We start from the raw sequence: 22,088 nt of genomic DNA, 5'->3' as shown, positions 1-22,088 counted from the left end.
AGAGGGAGTCTCGCTGTGTCACCCAGGCTGGAGTGCAGTAGCGCGATCTCAGCTCACTGCAACTTCCGCCTCTCCATTTCAAGTGATTCTCCTGCCTCAGCCTCCTGAGTAGTTGGGACTACAGGCGTGCACCACCATACCAGCTAATTTTTGTGTGTGTGTGTGTGTGTGTGTATGTGTGTGTGTGTGTCTGTGTGTTTTTAGTAGAGATGGGGTTTCACCATGTTGCCCAGGCTGGTCTCAAACTCCTGACTTCAGGTGATCTGCCTGCCTCAGCCTCCCAAAGTGCTGGGATTACAGGCATAAGCCACCGTGCCCAGCTACAATTAGACTTTTGAGTGTTACCAAATAACCAGTACATGTTTGCTCAGGGGTTTGTCAGCAAAGGGCAGTGTTATACCTCTTTAGGCAAATTCATTTGAGGTGCACTTTTCTGGGGATTAGGTGGGGGCAGAGAGGCCTGAGGGACAGTAAGAGATAAGAAATATTTGCATCTTATTACCCTCTTCTAACTTCCTCTTCTACTCAAAGAAGGAGGGAAAGCCCAGCATTTGGTCCACCCCAGAATAAGTCTTCTGTTGCTCAAGAGTTTCATCTTTCTACTGGAAGCCATGCAGTTTCTACTTGTGACAGGCAGTGTTCTCAAAGTGTAGCTCTCCAGGACCCTGGAGTGCTTGTCAAAAATGCAAATTTCTGGCACCATACTATTCCTATGAATTAGACTCTGAACAAATGATTGTGAACCTTGGGTAGCAATTCAGACCACAAGTTCTGGAGTCAGATAAATATGGACTGAATGCCAAGCTCCAGCTCTACCACCTGTGATCCTTGAGCGGTTAATTAACCTCTCTGGCCGGGCATGATGGCTCACCCCTGTAATCCCAGCACTTTGGGAGGCAGAGGCAGATGGATCACCTGAGGTCAGGAGTTCAAGACCAGCCTGGTCAACATGGTGAAACCCTGTCTCTACTAAAAATACAAAAATTAGCCAGGCGTGATGCTGCATACCTCTAGTCCCAGCTACTGAAGAGGCTGAGGCAGGAGAATCGCTTGAACCTGGGAGGCAGAGGTTGCAGTGGGCCGAGATCACACCACTGCACTCCAGCCTAGGTGACAGAGCAAGACTCTGTCCAAAAAAAAAAGGCCGGGAGTAGTGGCTCATGCCTGTAATCCCAGCACTTTGGGAGGCTGAGGCGGGTGGATCACCTGAGGTCAGGAGTTCAAGACCAGCCCGACCAACGTGGTGAAAGCCCGTCTCTACTAAAAATACAAAGTTAGCTGGGTGCAGTCGTGCATGCCTGTAATCCCAGCTACTGGTGAGGCTGAGGCAGGATAATCGCTTGAACCCAGGAGGCGGAGGTTGCAGTGAGCCAAAATTGCGCCATTGCACTCCAGCCTGGCGACAGAGTGAGACTCCATCTCAAAAAAAAAAAAAAAAAATTAACCTCTCTGAGTCTCCATTGTATCACCTGTGTGAAGGTAATGCTGAACAGTCAAGGGATATGGAGCTCATGTGATTGTTCTAAGGATGAAATGAAATAATATTTGTTTAGCAGTGTTTGGCACATAGTAAATGTTCAATATATGATAACTCCTTTTTTTCTTTTTTTTTTTTTTAGATGGCATCTCGCTTTGTCACCCAGGCTGGAGTGAAGTGGTGCAATCTCAGCTCACCGCAACCTCTGCCTCCCAGGTTCAACTGATTCTCCTGCCTTAGCCTCCTGAGTAGCTGGAACTACTACACCCGGCTAATTTTTGTATTTTTAGTAGAGACAGGGATTCACCATGTTGGCCAGGCTGGTCTTGAACTCCTGGCCTCAAGTGATCCACGTGCCTCAGCCTCCCGAAGTGCTGGGATTACAGGTGTGAGCCACTGTGCCCAGCCTGATAACTATTCTTTTTCTATAACACTTACACTCAAGAAAGTCGGAGCACCCTACAAGAAATAACAGACAAACTTGGCCATCATGACCAGCCTTAAGAACTATCCACTGGTAGAAATTTTGACAAGTCTACAGGTCAGCAATCAGACCTGAAGGTTTCCTGAGTCTCATGAAATCCTACAGGATTCACATCTGATTCTCAACAATAGACCAGCCAGGAGAGGGCAGCAAGAGAGAGCCTGAGTCTAACTGTTGCTGTTCGAATCACAACCCCTAGGTGTTGTGGGCACTTTACTTGGGAATGTCCAGGTTAATACTCATTTCAAAAGATGGCAGATCTGCTGGCTAGAGGTGTGGCAGCACAGATTACGAATGGGTGGTGATTGTTTATCAGGCTCTTGACTTTCATAAATTATTTTCTTGTTTGTTTGTTTTGGAAACGGGGTCTCACTCCGTCGCCCATGCTGGAGTGCAATGGCGCGATCTAAGCTCACTCCAACCTCCGCCTCCCAGATTCAAGAGATTCTCCCACCTCAGCCTCTCCAGTAGCTGGGATTACAGGCATGTGCCATCATGCCCGGCTAATTTTTGTATTTTAGTAGAGACGGGGTTTCACCACGTTGGCCAGGCTGCTCTTGAACTCCTGACTTCAGATGATCTGCCAGCCTCAGCCTCCCAAAGTGCTAGGATTACAGGATTGAGCCGCTGCACCCAACCCATAAATTATTTTCTTTAGATAATCACTCAAGCATCACTATATTGTAGGAAACAACAAAATGCCATTGACATAGATTCTGGGAGACAGTTTAAATCAAACTGGCAAACTTTTTTGTAAGGTTTGTGAGCTAAGAATAGGTTTTACATTTTTAGGAGTTGTGAAGAAGGAGGAGGAGGAGGAGGAGGAAAAGGAAGAGGAGAAACAACAGTATTGTGAAGGAAAAACAAAAACTTGAACCCTGGTTCACTCTGCCAGAAGGAAGAAAATGAAGCTGAAAGCTGAGTCATGCAAGAATCTGTCTTTCCTTTTGTTCCTAAGCAGGTAGCTACAGATAAAAGGTTAAAAGATCTCTGCAGGTAGCCACTCTATGTTCATCTTATCTTACGGAGAATGCTGACTTACTATTCCCCTACCTGCTCCCTTTCTCTTGCAACGTGTGGATTCAGTCATGTGACCACAGCCTCCCTGTTCCCCCTCCATCCTGCTTTCCCCCCTTTTAAATCCTGAAGTCCTCAAAATCATCTTTGGAGAAAGGCACAGACCCATCTCCTGGGCTTGCCCTTAACCTTGGCAAAATAAACTTCTAAATTGATTGAGACCTGTCTCAGGTACTTTTTGGTTTACAGTGTGATGGTTAATTTTATGTGTCACCTTGATTGTATCACAGGTTGCACAGACATTTGGTTAAACTTCGTTTTTTTTTTAGACAAAGCCTCGCTCTGTTGCCCAGGCTGGAGTGCAGTGGCACGATCTCGGCGCACTGCAACCTCTGCTTCCAGAGTTCAAGCTATTCTCCTGCCTCAGCCTCCTAAGTAGCTGGGATTATAGGCACGAGCCACCACATCCAGCTAATTTTTGTATTTTTAGTAGAGACGGGGTTTCACCATGTTGGCCAGGCAGGTCTCGAACTCCTGACCTCAAGTGATCCACCTGCCTTGGCTTCCCAAAGTGCTGAGATTACAGGCATGGGCCACCACGTCCAGTCTGGTTATTTCTGGGTATGTCTGTGAGGGTGTTTTGGGGTGAAATTAGCATTTGAATCAGTAGACTGAGTAAGGAGGATCCCATCCTTACCAATGGCAGTGGTCATCATGCAGTCTACGTAGGACTTGAAGAGAACAAGAAGGAGGAGGAAGGGAGCATTTGCTCTCTGCCTGGCTGACTGAGCTGGGCCTTTTCCTGTCCCTGTACTGGGATTTGCCCCATCAGCGCTCCTGGTCCTCAGGCCTTTGGACTCAGGCTGGAATTTAGTCCTTATCTCCAGCTTGCAGATGGCAGATCGTGGAACTTCTCAGCCTCCATAATCCTGTGAGCCAATTCTTTATACTAAATCTCTTTGTCTGTATCTGTATCTCCTATTGGTTCTGTTTCTCTGGAGAACAATGACTAATAGAAACAGAGATGCATGTGTCGCAGAAGCCTAAAATATTTAAAATATCTGGTTCTTTACCTAAAAGTTTGTTGAGCTCCTGCTCAGGAGCTGACTTTTGATTGAGCTCATGGTCTTGAAGGCCAATATAACTTAGATTCATGCCCCATCTGATATGGTCTGGCTCTGTGTCCCCATCCAAATCTCATCTCGAATTGTAATCATCATCATCCTCATGATGAGGAAGGGACCATGTGTGAGATGATTGGGCCATGGGGGTAGTTTCCAGGTTCTCATGATAGTGAGTGAGTTCTCACGAGATCTGATGGCTTAAAAGTGTGACATTTCCCCCCTCCCTCTTGCTCACTCTCTCCTGCCACCTTGTGGAGGTGCTTAAGTCTCCTTTGCCTTCTGCAATGAATTTAAGTTTCCTGAGGCCTCCCCAGCCATGTGGAACGGGGGATTAAACCTCTTTCCTTTATAAATTACCCAGTCTCAAATATTTCTTTTTTTCTTTTTCTTTTTTCTTTTTTTTTTTTTCAGACAAAATTTCACTCTTGTTGCCCAGGCTGGAGTGCAACGGCGCAATCTCGGCCCACCGCAACCTTTGCCTCCTGGGTTCAAGCGATTCTCCTGCCTCAGCTTCCTGAGTAGCTGGGATTACAGGCATGAGCCACTGCACCCGGCCAATTTTGTATTTTTAGTAGAGATGGGGTTTCTCCATGTTGATCAGGCTGGTCTCGAACTCCCGACCTCAGGTGATCCACCCACCTTCGCCTCCCAAAGTGCTGGGATTACAGGTGTGAGCCACCGCGCCCAGCTGCGTATTTCTTTATAGCAGTGTGAGAATGGTCTGATACCCCATGGTCTAGATAGGCAGGGGACACTACCTTAGTGCCCAGAACATTTATCTGGATCAACAAAAACCCTCAGGACCAGAAGATGACAAAGGCAGGACCAAAGAGGAAAGTGTCAGGTCAATGTAACTCATGAGTATAGATGTAAAAACTCTAAACAGAGTATTAGCAAACTGAATCAGGCAGTGTCTTTTTGGGGCTCAGAATATGATATCCTAAAGTTTGGTGCTTTGTCATGCTGAGTAGTTTGAACTGAAGGACATTGGGGGGCTCAGAAGCAAGATGTTACTGACCTTTTCCTGTCCCCATCTCTCCTGCTCCTCTCTCTCCCAAGGCAGGCCATAGAAACTAGAATTCCTCTTCCCTAAGGCAGGTGATAGAAACTAGAACTCCTCTCTCTCAAAGCCAGCCATAAAACCTAGAAATATTACTCTAACCTTCCCTTGCCTTTCTGTGTAAGAGCTGGCCATAAAGAAATTCTCAGACCAAGTACGGTGTCTCACGCCTATGATCCCAGCACTTTGGGAGGCTAAGGCAGGCGGATCATGAGGTCAGGAGATCAAGACCATCCTGGCCAACATGGTGAAACCCTGTCTCTACTAAAATACAAAAAAAAAAAAAAAAAAAATTAGCCGGGTGTGGTGGCCTGTAGTCCCAGCCACTCAGGAGGCTGAGGCAGGGGAATCGCTTGAACCTGGGAGGTGGAGGTTGCAGTGAGCGGAGATTGCGCCCTTGCATTCCAGCCTGGCAAGAGAGAAAGACTTCGTCTCAAAAAAAAAAAAAAAAGAAATTCTCTACCTTTTCTGACAGTAGGCCATAAGACCCTTTTTCCAAAAGAGGTCACATCCAGGTAAAAGAATGAGACACAGAGAGACCAAGAAGAATCTGAACAGGGCTGGGCATGGTAGCTCATGCCTGTAATCCTAGCAATTTGGGAACCTGGGGGTGGGAGGACCCCTTGAGGCCAGGAGTTGCAGACCAGCCTGGACAACATAGTGAGACCATGTCTCTACAGAAAAAAAAAAAACCTGAACAGACACATTCTGCTGGGCCTTCTCCTCCCATCAGTCTATGAGCATTAGATCACTCTCTTTTTCCAACCATATTTCTACACAGCTGGCCATTTTTCAGCGAACCTAAGCATAAAAATAGAGTTTTCCCTGAGGCTTGGGGGTCTGCATTTTTTTTTTTTTTTGAGACAAAGTTTCGCTTTTGTTGCCCAGGCTAGAGTGTAATGGCACAATATTGGCTCACTGCAACCTCCACCTCCCGGGTTCAAGCAATTCTCCTGCCTCAGCCTCCCCAGTAGCTGGGATTACAGGTATGCACCACCACGCCTGGCTAATTTTGTATTTTTAGTAGAGACGGAGTTTCTCCATGTTGGCCAGGCTGGTCTCAAACTCCTGACTTCAGGTAATCCACCTGCCTCAGCCTCCCAAAGTGCTGGGATTACAGGCACGAGCCACCGTGCCCTTTTTTTTTTTTTTTTTTTTTTTGAGACAGAGTCTTGCTCTGTTGCCCAGGCTGTAGGGCAGTGGCGCGTCTCGGCTCACTGCAACCGCTTCGTCCCAGATTCAAGCAATTCTCCTGCCTCAGCCTCCCGAGTAGCTGGGATTACAGGCTCCTACCACCATGCCTGGTTAATTTTTGTATTTTTAGTAGACAAGGGGTTTTCACCATGTTGGCCAGGCTGGTCTTGAACTCCTGACCTCAAGTGATCCGCCTGCCTTGGCCTCCCAAAGTGCTGGGGTTACAGGTGTAAGCCATAGCACCTGGCCTGGGTCTGAATTTCTAAAGGCTCTCGTGTCACATAAAACTTTCATTAAGAAAATCTGTTATGGTTTTCTCTTGTTAACTTGTCTTTTGTTTTAGGAGTACTGGCTTTAATGGGAAGGAAAGGTATCACACCTTTTCTTTTGCCCCTGTAGTATAAAAAAATGCTAATGTGGCCGGGCGCAGTGGCTCAACCCTGTAATCCCAGCACTTCGGGATTCCGAGGTGGGTGGATCACGAGGTCAGGAGATCGAGACCATCCTGGCTAACATGGTGAAACCCTGTCTCTACTAAAAATACAAAAATTAGCCGGGTGTAGTGGCGGGCGACTGTAGTCCCAGCTACTCGAGAGGCTGAGGCAGAAGAATGGCGTGAACCCGGGAGGCAGACCTTGCAGTGAGCCGAGATTGCAGCACTGCACTCCAGCCTGGGCGACAGAGCCAGACTCCATCTCAAAAAAAAAAAAAAAAAAAAAAAAAGCTAATGTATCCTAGCCAAGTTGGAATTACCCCAAGAATCCAAGATTGGTTTACTATTAGAAAAGTGATTCACGTAATTCATCATATTACCATATTAAAGGCAAAAAGATACTATCTCAATAAATGCAGAAAAAAATACTAGTAGCATTTAATATCTGTCAATAATAAAAACTCAACTAATTTGAACTAGAAGTTGATAAAGAACATCTAGTAGGGTTAAAAACAAAAACAACAAAAGCCTATACCATACTTGTTTTTTTTTTTTTTTAACGAGGCGGAGTTTCATTCTTGTTGCCCAGGCTGGAGTGCAGTGGCGCGATCTCGGCTCGCCGCAACCTCTGCCTCCAGGGTTCAAGTGATTCTCTTGCCTCAGCCTCCCGAGTAGCTGGGATTATAGGCATGCGCCATCAGGCCTGGCTAATTTTTGTATTTTTAGTAGAGACGGGGTTTCACCATATTGGCCAGGCTGGCCTCAAACTCCTGACCTCAGGTGATCCACCCGCTTTGGCCTCCCAAAGTTCTGGGATTACAGGCGTGAGCCACTGTGCCTGGACTGCCTATACCATACTTAATGGTGAATGTTGAAAGCATCCCCGTGAAGATCAGGAGCAAGGCCTAAGAACTCCCAAAACCATCATATTATACCAGCCTGTGTAGTAGAACAAGAATAAGAAAGCAAATAAAAATGTGTAAGGTGGCAGGGCACGGTGACTCATGCCTGTAATCCCAGCACTTTGGGAGGCTGAGGCAGGAGGATTGCTTGATCTCAGGAGTTCTCAAGACCAGCCTAGGAAATATAGAGAAACCCTGTCTCTACAAAAAATTAAAAAATTAGCTGGGCATGGTGGTGTGCGGCTGTAGTCCCAGCTACTTCGGGAGGCTAGTGGGAGGATTGCTTGAGCCTGGGAGGGGGAGGTTGCAATGAGCAGAGATCACACCAATGCACTCCAGCCTGGGCTACAGAGTGAGATCTTGTCACAAAAAGAAAAAGAAAAAAACGTGTAAAGGCTTGGAAAGGAAGAAAAACTTGCAGATATTATGATTGCGTGGAAAACCCAACATTATCTACAAATAAATTATTAAAATTAGTAAGTGAGTTCAGGAAGGTTTCTGTATATAAAATCAATATGTAAAAGTCAACCGCACTTCTATACACCAGTAACAGAAATGTAATTGTGAGGCCGGGCACCGTGGCTCATGCCTGTAATCCCAGCACTTTGGGTGGCCAAGGCGGGTGGATCATTTGAGGTCAGGAGCTTGAGAGCAGCCTGGGCAACATGGCAAAACCCTGTCTCTACTAAAAATACAAAAATTAGCCAAACGTGATGGCACATGCCTGTAGTCCCAGCTACTCAGGAGGCTGAGGCAGGAGAATCGCTTGAACCCGGGAAGCCAATGTTGCAGTGAGCTGAGAGGGCGCCACTGCACTCCAGCCTGGGTGACAGATGGAGACTCTATCCCAGAAAAAAAAAAAGAAATGTAATTTTGAATGATACCATCTATAATAGCATGAATAAATATCAATTACCCAGGAATAAATCTAACAAAATATGTGAAATCGTTTATGGAAAATACGGTAAAACTTTACTTAAAGACATTAAAGAAGAACTAATAAATGGAGAGACAGCATGTTCACGACAGAAAGACGCAATGTTGTAAATATATCTGTTCTCCCTAAATTGTATATTCTAGGCAATTCCAATCAAAATCCTAACAGGTTTTTAAAAAGGAACTGAACACGCTGATTCCAAAACTTATAGGGAAGGGTCAAGGGCCAAAAAAATAACAAATCGCTTTTAAACAAGAGCAACAGACAGGTGTGTGTCGGTGTTGGGGGCTTGTCCTCTACCAGATATTAAGACATAGAAAACTATGGTAATTAAGACGGAGTGAAAGAGCTCCCACAATTCAACCCAAAAAACAAATGAATATTCCAATTAAATGGGCAAAGGACTTGAATGGCCCTTTCTCCAAAGAAGCTATACAAATGGCCACTGAGCACATGAAAAGACGCTCAACCTCATTACAGAACTGCAAATCAAAACCACAGTGAGATACCACTTGACACACATTAGGATGGCTATTATCAAAGACAAAAGCAAAATTAGAAAAGAAGTATCGGTGAGGACATGGATTAATTGGAACCCTTGTACATTGCTGGTGTGATGGTAAAATGATGTAGCCCTCTGTGAAAACAGTATGGCCGTTCCTCAAAAAATTAACATCAGGCTATAGGCAGTGGCTCATGCCTGTAAACCCAGCACTTTGGGAGGCTGAGACGGGAGAATTGCTTGAGGCCAGGAGTATAAGACTATCCTAGGAAACATAGTAAGACCCCATCTCTAGAAAAAATATATACAATTTTTAAAAATTAAACACTGAACTACCATGTAATCCAGTAATTCCACTTCTGGTATATACCCAAAAGAACGGGAAGCAGAGATTCGAACAGATATTTGTATACCAATGTTCACAGCAGTATTATCCACAATAGCCGAAAGGTGGAAGCAAATGTCCACTGATGGATAAACAGATAAACAAATTTGGTATATACAGACAATGGAATGTTATTCAGCCTTTAAAAAGAATGAAATTCTTTGTTGTTGTTGTTGTTGTTGTTGAGACGGAGTCTTGCTATTGTCGCCCAGGCTGGAGTGCAGTGGCAAGATCTTGGCTCACTGCAACCTCCACCTGGGTTCAAGCAATTCTCCTGCCTCAGCCCCCCAAGTAGCTGGGATTACAGATGCCCACCAGCACGCCCGGCTAATTTTTGTATTTTTAGTAGAGACGGGGGTTTCACCATGTTGGCCAGGCTGGTCTCAAACTCCTGACCTCAGGTGATCCACCCACCTCAGCCTTCCAAAGTGCTGGGATTACACGCGTGAGCTACCGCACCCAGCCAAAAAAGAATGAAATTCTGATATATGCCATAACATGGGTGTACCTTGGAGACATGAAAGACATTATAAGTAAAAGAAACTAGACACAAAAGGACTAATATTACATGATTCCACTGATATGAGGGACCTGGAATGGTCAAATTCATAAAGATGGACAGTAAAATGGTAGTTGCCAGGGGCTGGGGGAAGGGAGGGATGACTGAGGAGTTGCAGTTTGGGAAGATGAAAAAGTTCTGGCTAGGCGCAGTGGCTCACGCCTGTAATCCCAGCACCTTGGGAGGCTGAGGCTGGCGGATCACCTAAGGTCAGGAGTTTGAGACTACCCTGGCCAACATGGCAAAACCCCATCTCTACTAAAATACAAAAATTAGCCGGGCGTAGTGGTGGGCGCCTGTAATCCCAGCTACTCGAGAGGCTGAGGCAAGAGAATCGTTTGAACTCAGGAGGCGGAGGTTGTGGTGAGCCAAGATCGCGCCACTGCACTCCAGCCTGGGTGACAGAGCAAGACTCTGTCTCAAGAAAAAAAAAAAAAAGAAAAAGTTATGGGTCTCCCAAGTATCTTGGACTACAGGCATGCACCACCATGCTAAGCTAATTGTTTTATTTTTTTGTAGAGATGGGATCTCACTATGTTGCCCTGCCTGGTCTTGAACTCCTAGGCTCAAGTGATCCTCCCGCCTTTACCTTCCAATGTGCTGGAATTATAGGAGTGAGGTACCACACCCTGCCCATAGTAATTAATATTTATTGTACTTAGAGAAATACTGGTCTACAATGAATTTTGGAAAAAAATGAAGTTCAACACAGGAAATTTGAGAGCTCAGGGAAAACAAGACAAAATAAAACCCATAGTCATGTCGGGAAACGTGATTTCTGACAGAGAAGGAATTGCAGACAAGTGGGTACAAAAGTGAAATTGGGGCCGGGTGTGGTGGTGCATGTCTGTAATCCCAGCACTTTGGGAGGCCAAGGTGGGCAGATCACCTGAGGTCAGGAGTTCAAGATTAGCCTGACCAACATGGAGAAACCCTGCCTCTACTAAAAATACAAAATTAGCTGGGTGTGGTGGCACAGCCTTGTAATCCCAGCTACTTGGGAGGCTGATGAAAGAGAATTACTTGAACCCAGGCAGAGGTTGCAGTAAGCTGAGATCGCGCCATTGCACTCCAGCCTGGGCAACAAGAGCGAAACTCTGTCTCAAAAAAATAAATAAATAAAAGTAAAATCGGAAGCTAATTATCAGTAACAAAAATCAAATCCAGGTAGATCAAATACTTAAATACGAAGTACAAAATATGAAGGATGAAATTAGAAGCTTTTATAAGATAATAGAAAAGAATATCTCAAGTTGGTGGACACAGGAAGGGGAATATCACACACCGGGGCCTGTGGTGGGGTGAGGGAAGCGGGGAGGGATAGCATTAGGAGATACACCTAATGTAAATGATGAGTTAATGGGTGCAGCACACCAACATGGCACATGTATACATATGTAACAAACCTGCACATTGTGCACATGTACCCTACAACTTGAAGTATAAGAGAAAAAAAAAAAAGATGTTAGGCTTATAACCAACTATATGAGTAATGACAATGAATGTAAATGGAATAAAATTGCCCATAAAAAGACAAAAAAAAAACAACAATATCTCAAGTTGGGAAAGGTTTCCTAGAGAAGATAAATTTGACATCAAATTAAGAACTTCTGTTCAAAAGTCACCATAAATAAAATGCAAAAGCATTCCCAAACTGCAAGTAGATATATGAACATATAACACTGGGACAGGCATGATATTCTGTGTCTATAATCCTAGCATTTTGGAAGGCCAAGACAGGAAGATCACTTGAGGCCAGGAGTTCCAGACCAGCCTGGCCAACATGGTAAAACCTCGTCTCTACTAAAAATACCAAACTTGTCCGGGCGTGGTGGTACGTGACTGTAATCCCACCTACTTGGGAGGGTGAGGCAGGAGGCTCACTTGAGCCAGGGAGGTTGAGGCTGCAGTAAGTCATGTTCTTGCCCCTGCACTCCAGCCTGAGCAACAAAGCGAGACCTGTCACAAAAACAAAAAAACATAAAACTGATATGGAATAATTACCATACAGAACATATAAAGAACTCTTATTAGTCAATAAGAAAAAGACTACCCATTCATTAAAAAAAGGGGGGAAAGATATAAACAGGCATTTACAGTACAGAAAAAAAAGTTGGTTTATAACTATGAAAAGATTATGCACTGTTAGCTGGGCGTGGTGGTGCACATCTGTGGTCCCAGCTACTTGAGAGGCTGAGGTGGTGAGATGGCTTGAGCCCAGGAGGTCGAGGCTGCGTGAGCTGTGACCGCACGACTGCACTCTAGCCTGGGTGACAGAATGAGACCCTGTCTCAAATAAAAATAAATAAATAAGAAAAGATTCTTGGCCAGGCGCGGTGGCTCACACCTATAATCCCAGCACTTTGCGAGGCCAAGGAGGGCGAATCACAAGGTCAAGAGATCGAGACCATCCTGGCCCACATGGTGAAACCCCGTCTCTACTAAAAATACAAAAAGTAGCTGGGCATGGTGGCTTGTGCCTGTAGTCCCAGCTACTCGGGAGGCTGAGGCAGGAGAATGGCTTGAACCCAGGAGGCGGAGGTTGCAGCTTGCTGAGATCACGCCACTGCACTCCAGCCTCCCGACAGAGCAAGACTCTGTCTGAAAAAAAAAAAAAAAGAAAGAAAAGATTCTTCACTTCAAGAGTAATTAAATACATGCAAATTATAACTATAATGAGACACAGGCCACACTCATGGGGCTGACAAAAATTAAAATTGACAAGAATGAGGTCAACCAAAACACTATTACTGACTTGTAGTGCAAGGGTTGATTGTTATAAACCACTTTGAGGAAAAAAATTCGCATTATCCCATACAGTGGAAGCACCTTTAAACCCAGCTAGCAATTCCATTCTTAGTTATACACTCTAAAGAGTACATGTAATGTGGGAAGATCATACAATGTAATACTATACAGTGGTGAAAAATAAACTATAGCTACCTGCATCAACACAAACGAAGCTCAAAAACATCATGCTGAGGCCGGGCGCGGTGGCTCATGCCTTTAATCCCAGCACTTTGGGAGGCCAAGGCAGACGGATCACCTGAGGTCGGGAGTTCAAGACCAGCCTGACCAATATGGAGAAACCCCCGTCTCTACTAAAAATACAAAATTAGCTGGGTGTAGTGGCACATGCCTATAATCTCAGCTACTAGGGAGGCTGAGGCAGGAGAATCGCTTGAACCTGGGAGGCAGAGGTTGCGGTGAGCCGAGATCGCACCATTGCACTCCAGCCTGGGCAACAAGAGTGAAACTTCGTCTCAGAAAAAAAAAAAAAAAAAAAAAATCATGTTGAATAAAAGTCACAGAAATATAGCATATTCTTTTTTTTAAAATTTTTTATTTTGTAGTGAAGGGGTCTCCCTATATTGCCCAGGCTGGTCTTGAATTCTTAGGCTTCAGCAACCCTCCTGCCACAGCCTCTCAAAGTCCTGGGATTACAGGTGTGAGTCACCATACCCGGCTAGCATATTCTTATATACAGCATTAAAATAGGCTTCTGGGCTTTGCAAAACCAAACCATACAGTACTTACAGGCTTAAGGGTATGTGTGTAAAGGAAAACTATAAAGAAAAGCATGAAATCTGTAATTTCCCTAGGGTAGAGACAGGAGAGCACACGACTGGGGAGAAGCACATATAGAAGCTTCTAAGAAACTGACTCTGATCTATTTCTTAACTTGGATCGTAGGGACACAGTTGTTTACTATTCTTTGAAGTTGAACATATGGCTTATATGTATATAGATTTCACAATTTTTAAAAACTTAAAAGAAAAGATAAAAAGCATGTAGATGATGGCTAAGGATGCAGGAATAGAACTGGGTCCCCTGAGGCTCAAGGCAGAGGCTAGGTGGACTGTCAGGCTTCTGACCCACTGGAGAATGCAAACCAAGAACATGCTGAGAGCCCAGCCCCTTAACATTTGATTTTGTCTCCCTAGCATTTTTTTTTTCTTTCAGAAACTGTCTTTCCCCCAACCCAGAAGGGCTGCCAATCATGTGGCCTTACCCATCAATAGTGCCATGTGACTCAGGCCAACTAACCAGGGTATTTCCACTCATCTGGCCTCGGTGGTTACTTAATACAGGGGGTGAGCAGAGGTCCCAAGCAAGTCCATTCAGAGCCCTTCCTGTGTCTTCTGTTGGAACAACTCAGAATCTAAGAGGATTGCTAGACCTAAATGCATTGTGAGCCTAGAGCTCTATGAAAATCGGCCTGAAATCCCATTAAAACCAGTAGAAAGGCAAGCAGAAAGCAGAAAGAAGGGCTGGAGAGTCACAGGGGGCAAAGCGGGTTGAGAAACAGACAAAATGCTTATCCTGTCATTTAGGTATCTGGATCCAGCCTTTCCTGCTTCCCAGTTATATAGGCTAATACAATCCCCTTTCTGGATCTTTCTTTTTTGTTTTATTTTATTTTTTTGGTTTGAGACAGAGTCTCGCTCTGTCACACAGGTGGGAGTCCAGTGGTGTGATCATGGCTCATTATGACCTCCATGCCTGAGCTCAAGTGATCCTCCCACTTCAGCCTCTCCAGTAGCTAAGACTACAGGCACATGCCACCACCCCCATGCCTGGCTAATATTTTTGCGGGTTGTTTTTTGTTTTTTTTTTTTTTTTTTGTAGAGACGGTGTTTCTCCATGTTGCCCCAGCTGGTCTTGAACTCCTCGGCTCAAGCACTCCACCTGCCTCAGCCTCCCAAAGTGCTGGGATTATAGGTGTGAGCCACCGCACCCGGCCTGGATCTTTCTTAACATCAATTGTAATCAAGTGTCCTAAGTAACTCAGAAATCTGTACCAGGAGCAGGGTTTTGCAAATGATAGACCCTAATATCTGGAATTTGCTCTGTTGAGGTGGGTATAAGGTGGGGTTCCCCTTCCTGACTCGGGGGTGAGCAACACCTATCAAGTGGTGCAAGCTAGCCAAAGCCTCTCCTGTTGAGCCCAGTGAGTCAGACCACATGCTCAGTGAGGCTGGAAATTGGTAGGACTTGTTAAAAAAAAAAAAAAAAAAGCCAGATGCCTGGGGTGTGCTGCCCCTTCTTCAGCCTTCAGTAAGCTCTGTGAGAAAAAGATGTACTTTAGTCCCAGTTGACCTTTCTGAAAGCAGGGAAGGAGAAAAGAAAGCCATGAGTTTCTCTTTCTGGCTGGGGCAAGTAATTCAACTGAGCTGAGAACCAGAAAATCATATTTCAGGATTGCAAAAGTCAGATTCCTTGCCCCAGGCTAGGAGCACAGGTAAAGGCTGGGAGAAGGACGACATAGTGTGAGAGGGGACAGAAACCGGAAGAAGCAGTTTCCCCTGGCTCCCTGCCAGCCGCTCCTGCCCTGCATTCCCTGCCTGGCCAAACCGCAAACAGCCTGAAGGCAAGGGCCAGACAGCCCGGCCTCATCCTTCTGGCCCCGGCCCAGTGTGTTGGGGCAGAGGCCAGAAGGCTGCAGCCTGAAGGAAGACTCAGGGAGAACAGGGTGTAGAGGGGGCAGGTGTAGCGAGGACAAGGTCCAGATTCTACAGCATGACTTGACTTGAGTTTCTAGCTCCAGTTGGCAGCTCACAGAGTTATCAGAAAATGGACTAAGGTCCTGGCATGGTGGCTTACGCCTGTAATCCCAGCACTTTGGAAGGCTGAGGCAGGATTGCTTGAGGCCAGGAGTTCGAGACCAGCCTGGGCAACACAGCAAGATCCCGTCTCTACAAAATATTTAAAAATTAGCCAGGCATGGTGGCACATGCCTGTGGTTCTAGCTACTTGGGAGGCTGAGGTGGGAGGATGGCTTGAGATTGGGAGGTAGAGGCTGTAGTGAGCCATACTTGTGCCACTGCACTTCAGCCTGGGTGACAGAGGGAAATTCTATCTCAAAAAAAAAAAAAAAAAAAAAGAGTAGCATCAAGGCCTGACTGAGAAGAATGTAGGTCGGCCAGCTTTGCTTGGATGTGGGCAGCCTGTACCACACTGGGGTGGTGCATTTCTGGAACTGTTTATGTGGAAAAGGCCATGGGTGGACGCCAGGCAGTCAAGGGGTGGAGTGCAGTGGCTATCTATTTATTTCTGCCCTACAGGGGGTGGAATTGTGGCCCCCAAAGAGATAAATCCAAATCCTAACCCTCACCCCATACCTGCAAATATGACTTTATTTGGAAAACGGGTCTTTGCAGATGCAATTAAGTGAAAGATCTTGAGATGAGATTATTATGGATTAATTGAGTGGACTCTAAAACCAGTAACACATTTTTTTGTGTGTGGTGGAGATGGGGTCTTGCTATATTGCCCAGGCTTGTCTCAAACTCCTGGGCTCAAGCAGTTCTCCCACCTTGGCCTCCCAAAGTGCTGGGATTACAGGCCTGAGCCACCGCACCTGGTCTGACACAGTTTTTTTTTTTTTTTTAATGTGTAGGGCATTTGTTTGTAGGGAGTTCACAAGCTCTGTGTCCCTTGTCACAATGACCCCAGATTCCTATTGGGTGTGTTGTAAACAGAGGAGGCATTCTTCGGGCCCCCTGCTCTGAGCACACCCCAACACATGTAATTATAAGAAAAGAAGGCACAGACATGACAGGAGAAACACAGAAGGGGCCATCCTGTGAAGATGGAGGCAGAGACTGGAGTGACGCAGCTACAGTCCAAGGAACTCCAAGGATTTCCTGGGGCCACAGAAACTGCAAGAGGCAAGGAAGGATCATTCCCTAGAGGCATCAGAGGGAATATAATTCCCCTAATACATTGATGTAGAACTCCTACCCCTCAGAGCTGTGAGATAAGAGATTTCTGTTGTTTTTAGCCACCAAGTAAGTTGGGATTCGTTGTGGCAGCCCTAAGAAACCATTACGTGCCCAGCAAATTGGAAAAGTGTCCCCCAGTACCCAGTGGGGCTGTCAGTCACTATCTCAGACCTAGGTGACAATCAAAATAGCCCATTCTCCTTAGCACAATGTTTGGGTTGAGGATGGTCACATGACCCCAGCTAGCCAACCAGAGTTATCCTTTGAATTTGTTTTGTTTTGTTTTGTTTTTTTGAGACTGTGTCCTGCTCTGTCACCCAGGCTACAGTGCAGTGGCAAGATCTCGGCTCACTACAGCCTCCACCTTCTCGGTTCAAGCAATTCTCCTGACTCAGCCTCCTGAGTAGCCCAGGCTCGGCTAATTTTTGTATTTTTAGTAGAGACAGGATTTCACCATGTTGGCCAAGCTGATCTTGAACTCCTGACCTCAGGTGATCCGCTTGCCTTGGTCTCCCAAAGTGCTGGGATTACAGGAGTGAGCCATAGCGCCCAGCCTTACCTTTTGTATTTATATAGCTGTTGGGAAAGAAGTATTTCTTACCTCTGAAATTGCTAGACACAGGGACAAGGTGAGCATAGTCTGCCAGTGGTCATTTGTCACCCCACAGAGAGAGCTGGCTCGAGAAGGAAGCCAACAGAGAAGAAAGCAGAGAGCCAAGAGTAAAAAGAGGCAGGGCTTGATGCTGTCATCCCTGGCCCTACAAGCAACCCTATCTAAACACAGTTCTATCTCTGGACAAACAACCTTATCTAAACACAGATCTATCTCTGGGCTTTTCTGCCAGTCACTTCCCCTTTTCTGCTCAAATCAATTTGAGACAGAATCGCAGCCATTCCAGAGGGCAGATTCTGCAGCAAGTATGTGTTTGAAATGCTTCTTCCCCGGTGCCGTAAAGAAATAGTACTTGAACGTAAATTTAATTTCCTCAGCAAGGCCATCTTTATACTTTCTGCAGAAAGGGTACACTCGCCAGTAGTTTTGCCCCATGAGTATATCGAACAAAAGAGACAGGGTCATTTATAACCTGACGTGTCCACCCTACTGCTGTATACAGTTTCCATTGGCTGGAATGGACCTCAGATTCTGTATTTGTCCCGATTGGCTGGCAACTTAGAATCTTTTAAAAGAGGCAAAGGCAGAGGAGAACAAAGGAAGGAGGAAGTAACTTGTGGAATGTTGAGAAAGGTAAAAACACCTTCAAATAAGGAAGAGGAACAGGCTATGACCTAATACTTGCTTGAACCAGTATAAGCATGCCAGAGCAAATATTCAGGTTAAATTGTGGGAGCTAAGAACATTAAAGTACATTGATTTCTTTATTACGGATAGCAGATATTTAAGAATGTTAGCACAGGTCTTTGAATAAATTTTGCTTCTAAGAGAAGTCACTATTTATTCCTAATTAGATGTGAAGGAAAGTCTTTGAAGAGGAACCTCTACTTCACTTTTTACTGATGTCTCAAGTATAGCAGGTAAAAATCTCATCAGAATAAACAACAAAGGCTTCTGTGAAACAGGCCGATTTGCTTGATTAACCACAGAATCAGAGTGAGTTACAACCAACCCCTGTGTAACAGGACATTTTCCTTGGCCCGGGCAACATGGCCTTCCACCAGCACTTTCTTCAGGCCTCAGAGAACTCGTGGTGGAAAAAAGTCATGCCATTCACAGAAAGCCTAATCTGCCATGAATTAACAAGCAGCTATGCCCACAGTGGACCTGTTTCCTACCTCCAGCCTGAAGTCCTGCTGAACTGTCAGCCCCATAGACCAAATGCAGTAATACGATAAATGTGGAAACCCCAGAGAGAAGAGGAGGCATCAGGAGGAGGGAGGATGGTGCTTCCATTTGCTCAGCTCCTTGACAGCAAATTAGTAAGGAGCAGCTGCTTCACTCCCAGTTGGCTGGGTCTGCTGCTTTTACAAGTCTGACTATTGGCCGGGCGTGGTGGCTCACGCCTGTAATCCCAGCACTTTGGGAGGCCAAGGTGGGTGGATCACGAGGTCAGGAGATCGAGACCATCCTGGCCAACGTGGTGAAACCCCGTCTCTACTAAAAATACAAAAATTAGCCAGGCACGATGGCGTGCGACTGTAGCCCCAGCTACTCAGGAAGTTGAGGTAGGAAAATCGCTTGAACCCGGGAGGCAGAGCTTGCAGTAAGCCGAGATTGCTCCACTGCACTCCAGCGTGGGTGACAGAGCGAGACTCCAACTCAAAAAAAAAAAAAAAAAAAGCCTGATTATTAAAGCCAAATGATGCGTTGTTAAAAAATTGAAAAAACAGGCTGGATGCAGTGGCTCATGCGTGTAATCCCAGCACTTTGGCAGGCCAAGGCAGGCGAACTGTTTGAGACCAGAAGTTCAAGACTAGCCTAGCAACATGGCGAAACCCTGTCTCTACAAAAAATCAGCTGGCTGTGGTGGTGCACACCTGTAGTCCCAGCTACCTGGGAAGCTGAGGTCAGAGGATCATCTAAACTCAGGGGGTTGAGGTTGCAGTGAGCCATGACTGTGCCATGCACTCCAGCCTGAGGGACAAAGTGAGACCCTGTCTTGAAAAAAATAATCAGAAACAACCTGAAGTGCTGTTACAATGGACCTAAACTTGATGCACTAGGCTCCATGAGTGAGAGTTTGTTTCTGGAGGCATACAGTTCATTCTTTTTTTTTTTTTTTAACTGTCTCTACCTCATCTCTCCCAACCTAGCGTGTCAGTATGACAGTTTTCCCAAACAGGGCTGCTCCGTTTCTAAATATTCACAAGTGCCATTTGCCAGGGCCTGCCAGGGCAGTGTTTATTGCTTCAAGATGTGCGCTAATATCAAGTGGCTTTGCAGCATGGGAATATGTTTGGCTGGGCCCCTCCGTTTACTGTCAAACTGATACCTTGGAATCCCGCTCTTATAAATGTTCTGTTGTGTGTTCGTTACTTGACATTTTTGGAAACACCCAAGTTAGACCTATAAAAATGGATTGATTCCTCTGTGATGATCCAGGTACTCGTGATGCTTCAAGTCTGGTGGCTGTCACTAGTAACTAAGGTGGTGTGGGCCAAACAGAGTTCTCCCCGAGCACAGGGAGCAATTCTTGATGGTCTCTGCGGTTCAGGTGCCTGTCTCCTGCGAAGCCTAAGTCCTCCAAGGACAGGGACTGTGTCTTATCTGTCTTTATAGCCCACAAACCCAGAGTAGTGCCAGCTACACAGTGAGTGCCTCTTTGTTGAATGAAATGCAGCCTTAAGAAAAGAAAGAACTAGCCAAGCGCCGTGGCTCACGCCTGTAATCCCAGCGCTTTGGGAGGCCGAGGCAGGCGGATCACAAGGTCAGGAGTTCGAGACCAGCCTGGCCAATATAGTGAAACTTCGTCTCTACTAAAAATACAAAAATTAGCCGGACGTGGTGGCAGGCGCCTATAGTCCCAGCTACTCCTACTCGGGAGGCTGAGGCAGGAGAATCACTTGAACCCAGGAGGCAGAGGTTGCAGTAAGCCGAGATTGAGCCACTGCACTCCAGCCTGGGCGACAGAGTGAGACTCCATCTCAGAAAAACAAAAAAAAAAAAAGAAAAAAAAAAAAGAAAGAACTTTTTTTGTTTTATTATAGTTAAAATACACGTAACATTGACCATCTTAATCATTTTAAAGTGTACAATTCAGTAACATTAAATACACTCACAGTGTTATGCAATGTCATACTTTTTAATTTAAAAGAAAAAAAATCTTTCTTTTTTTTCTTTTAAAGGTGCAATGGCTCACGCCTGTAATCCCAATACTTTTGGAGGCCAAGGCGGGAGGATTGACTGAGCCCAGAAGTTTGAGACCAGCCTGTGCAACACAGTGGAACCCCATCTCCACAAAAAATAAAAAATTAGCTGGGCAGGGTGGCACACACCTGCGTTCCCAGCTACTCAGGAGGCTGAGGTGGGAGCCCAGGAGGTCAAGGCTGAAGTGAGCTGTGGTTGTTGAACCACTGCACTCCAGCCTGAGGAACAGGGCGAGACCCTGTCTCAAAAAAAAAAAAAAAAAAAAAAAAAAGCTCCTTAATAAAATTACTCTAAATAGGTTAACAGTTTTTTCTAAGAAATTAAAAAAAAAAAACCAAAAGATATAATACAGAGCCTGATTTCAAGGCAATCTAGACAACAAGGTGTGAATACTGTTCTCCACTAAATACAACTGCTATCACTTCTTAGCTCTTCTGTGATCATCTCCCAGTGCTCAAAACGTATTCATCAAGCAAATGTGTTGAGCACTCTGTTAGATGATGGGAATAAACAGATGAGCAGACATGGCCAGTGCCTATGAGGTGCTTAAAGACCAGAGAAGAGACAGATGCTTATTTCTAATTCCCCATGCTATCCTGCGAACCTCTTAAGGGTAGGGGTTTTTGTCATTTTTTTTTTCCCCTGCTCTATCCCCAGTGTACTGAACAGTGCCTGGCACACTACAGGCATTTAAAAAATACTTGATGAATAGACAAATAATGAAAATCTGGCTGGGGAAGTAGGAGAAAGCTTCACTGAAGACATTAGTTGAGTTTGTTCTTGAAATTATTATTATTATTACTATTATTTTTGAGATGGAGTCTCACTCTGTCACCCAGGCTGGAGTGCAGTGGCGTGATCGCCACCACGTCTGGCTAATTTTTGTATTTTCAGTAGAGATGGGGTTTCGCCATGTTGGCCAGGCTGGTCTCAAACTCCTGACCTCAGGTGATCCACCCACCTCAGCCTCCCAACGTGCTGAGATTACAGGCATGAGCCACTGCGCCCAGCCAAAAATATTATTTCTTGAAGAAAGAGTTACAGACATCCCCACAGGAGAGAAGGGTCTTCTCAGAAGCTTGGGTACAGAGCAGGTGGCACAATTGGAGGTGGAGTAGGACATGGAAAGAGCCATACAGTTCACTCTTTTGCCATTTAGAGAGCACTTTCTGTGTATCGGGCAATGTGCTTAAGCGCTGGAGCTGCTAATGAGGAAGAGGCAAGGAAAACTGTGTTGACAGCGTCAGGCAGGTATGGTCTGGGAGGCACTGCATGAGCTTTGACAGATAGCTGGAAATCAGCACTAGGAGAAAGGTTGAAGAAGTCTCTGTAGGTGAAAGTGTGAGTGGTTGGCACACCTGGGGTAAAGAGGGAGAGGGGCTGGGAAGACAGACAAAGAGATGCTTGGGAAGGAGCATGTGAATAACATGAAGGAGTATGAGCTTCATCCAAGAGCCCCAGGAGCA

General features: G+C 45.5%; 1 protein-coding gene, 1 long non-coding RNA gene and 1 other non-coding gene across 21 annotated transcripts in view; 1 reads left to right on the top strand and 2 right to left on the bottom strand.

Moving 5' to 3' along the window:
- Positions 1-22,088, bottom strand: part of DGLUCY (D-glutamate cyclase) — a 163,805-nt gene that overhangs the window by 80,834 nt on the left and 60,883 nt on the right. For 3 of the 19 annotated variants that reach the window (XM_063715150.1, XM_063715148.1, XM_054529647.2), the window contains exon 2: positions 11,933-12,033. The gene's annotated coding sequence lies outside the window, so the exon portion shown is untranslated. 19 annotated transcript variants of the gene reach the window in all.
- On the top strand, positions 14,598-20,867 carry LOC129049820 (uncharacterized). Its single transcript, XR_008513177.2, has 3 exons — positions 14,598-14,932; positions 18,267-18,332; positions 20,601-20,867. It is a non-coding gene; the product is annotated as an uncharacterized LOC129049820 (long non-coding RNA).
- LOC112128939 (small nucleolar RNA SNORA11) lies at positions 16,467-16,595 on the bottom strand. Its single transcript, XR_002911383.1, has one exon. It is a non-coding gene; the product is annotated as a small nucleolar RNA SNORA11 (small nucleolar RNA).

This window comes from Pongo abelii, chromosome 15, assembly GCF_028885655.2.
Source record: "Pongo abelii isolate AG06213 chromosome 15, NHGRI_mPonAbe1-v2.0_pri, whole genome shotgun sequence".
NCBI classification, from domain to species: Eukaryota; Metazoa; Chordata; class Mammalia; order Primates; family Hominidae; genus Pongo; species Pongo abelii.
The sequence above is the reverse complement of the archived record's forward strand: the minus strand, read 5'-3'. Positions and strand labels throughout refer to the sequence as shown.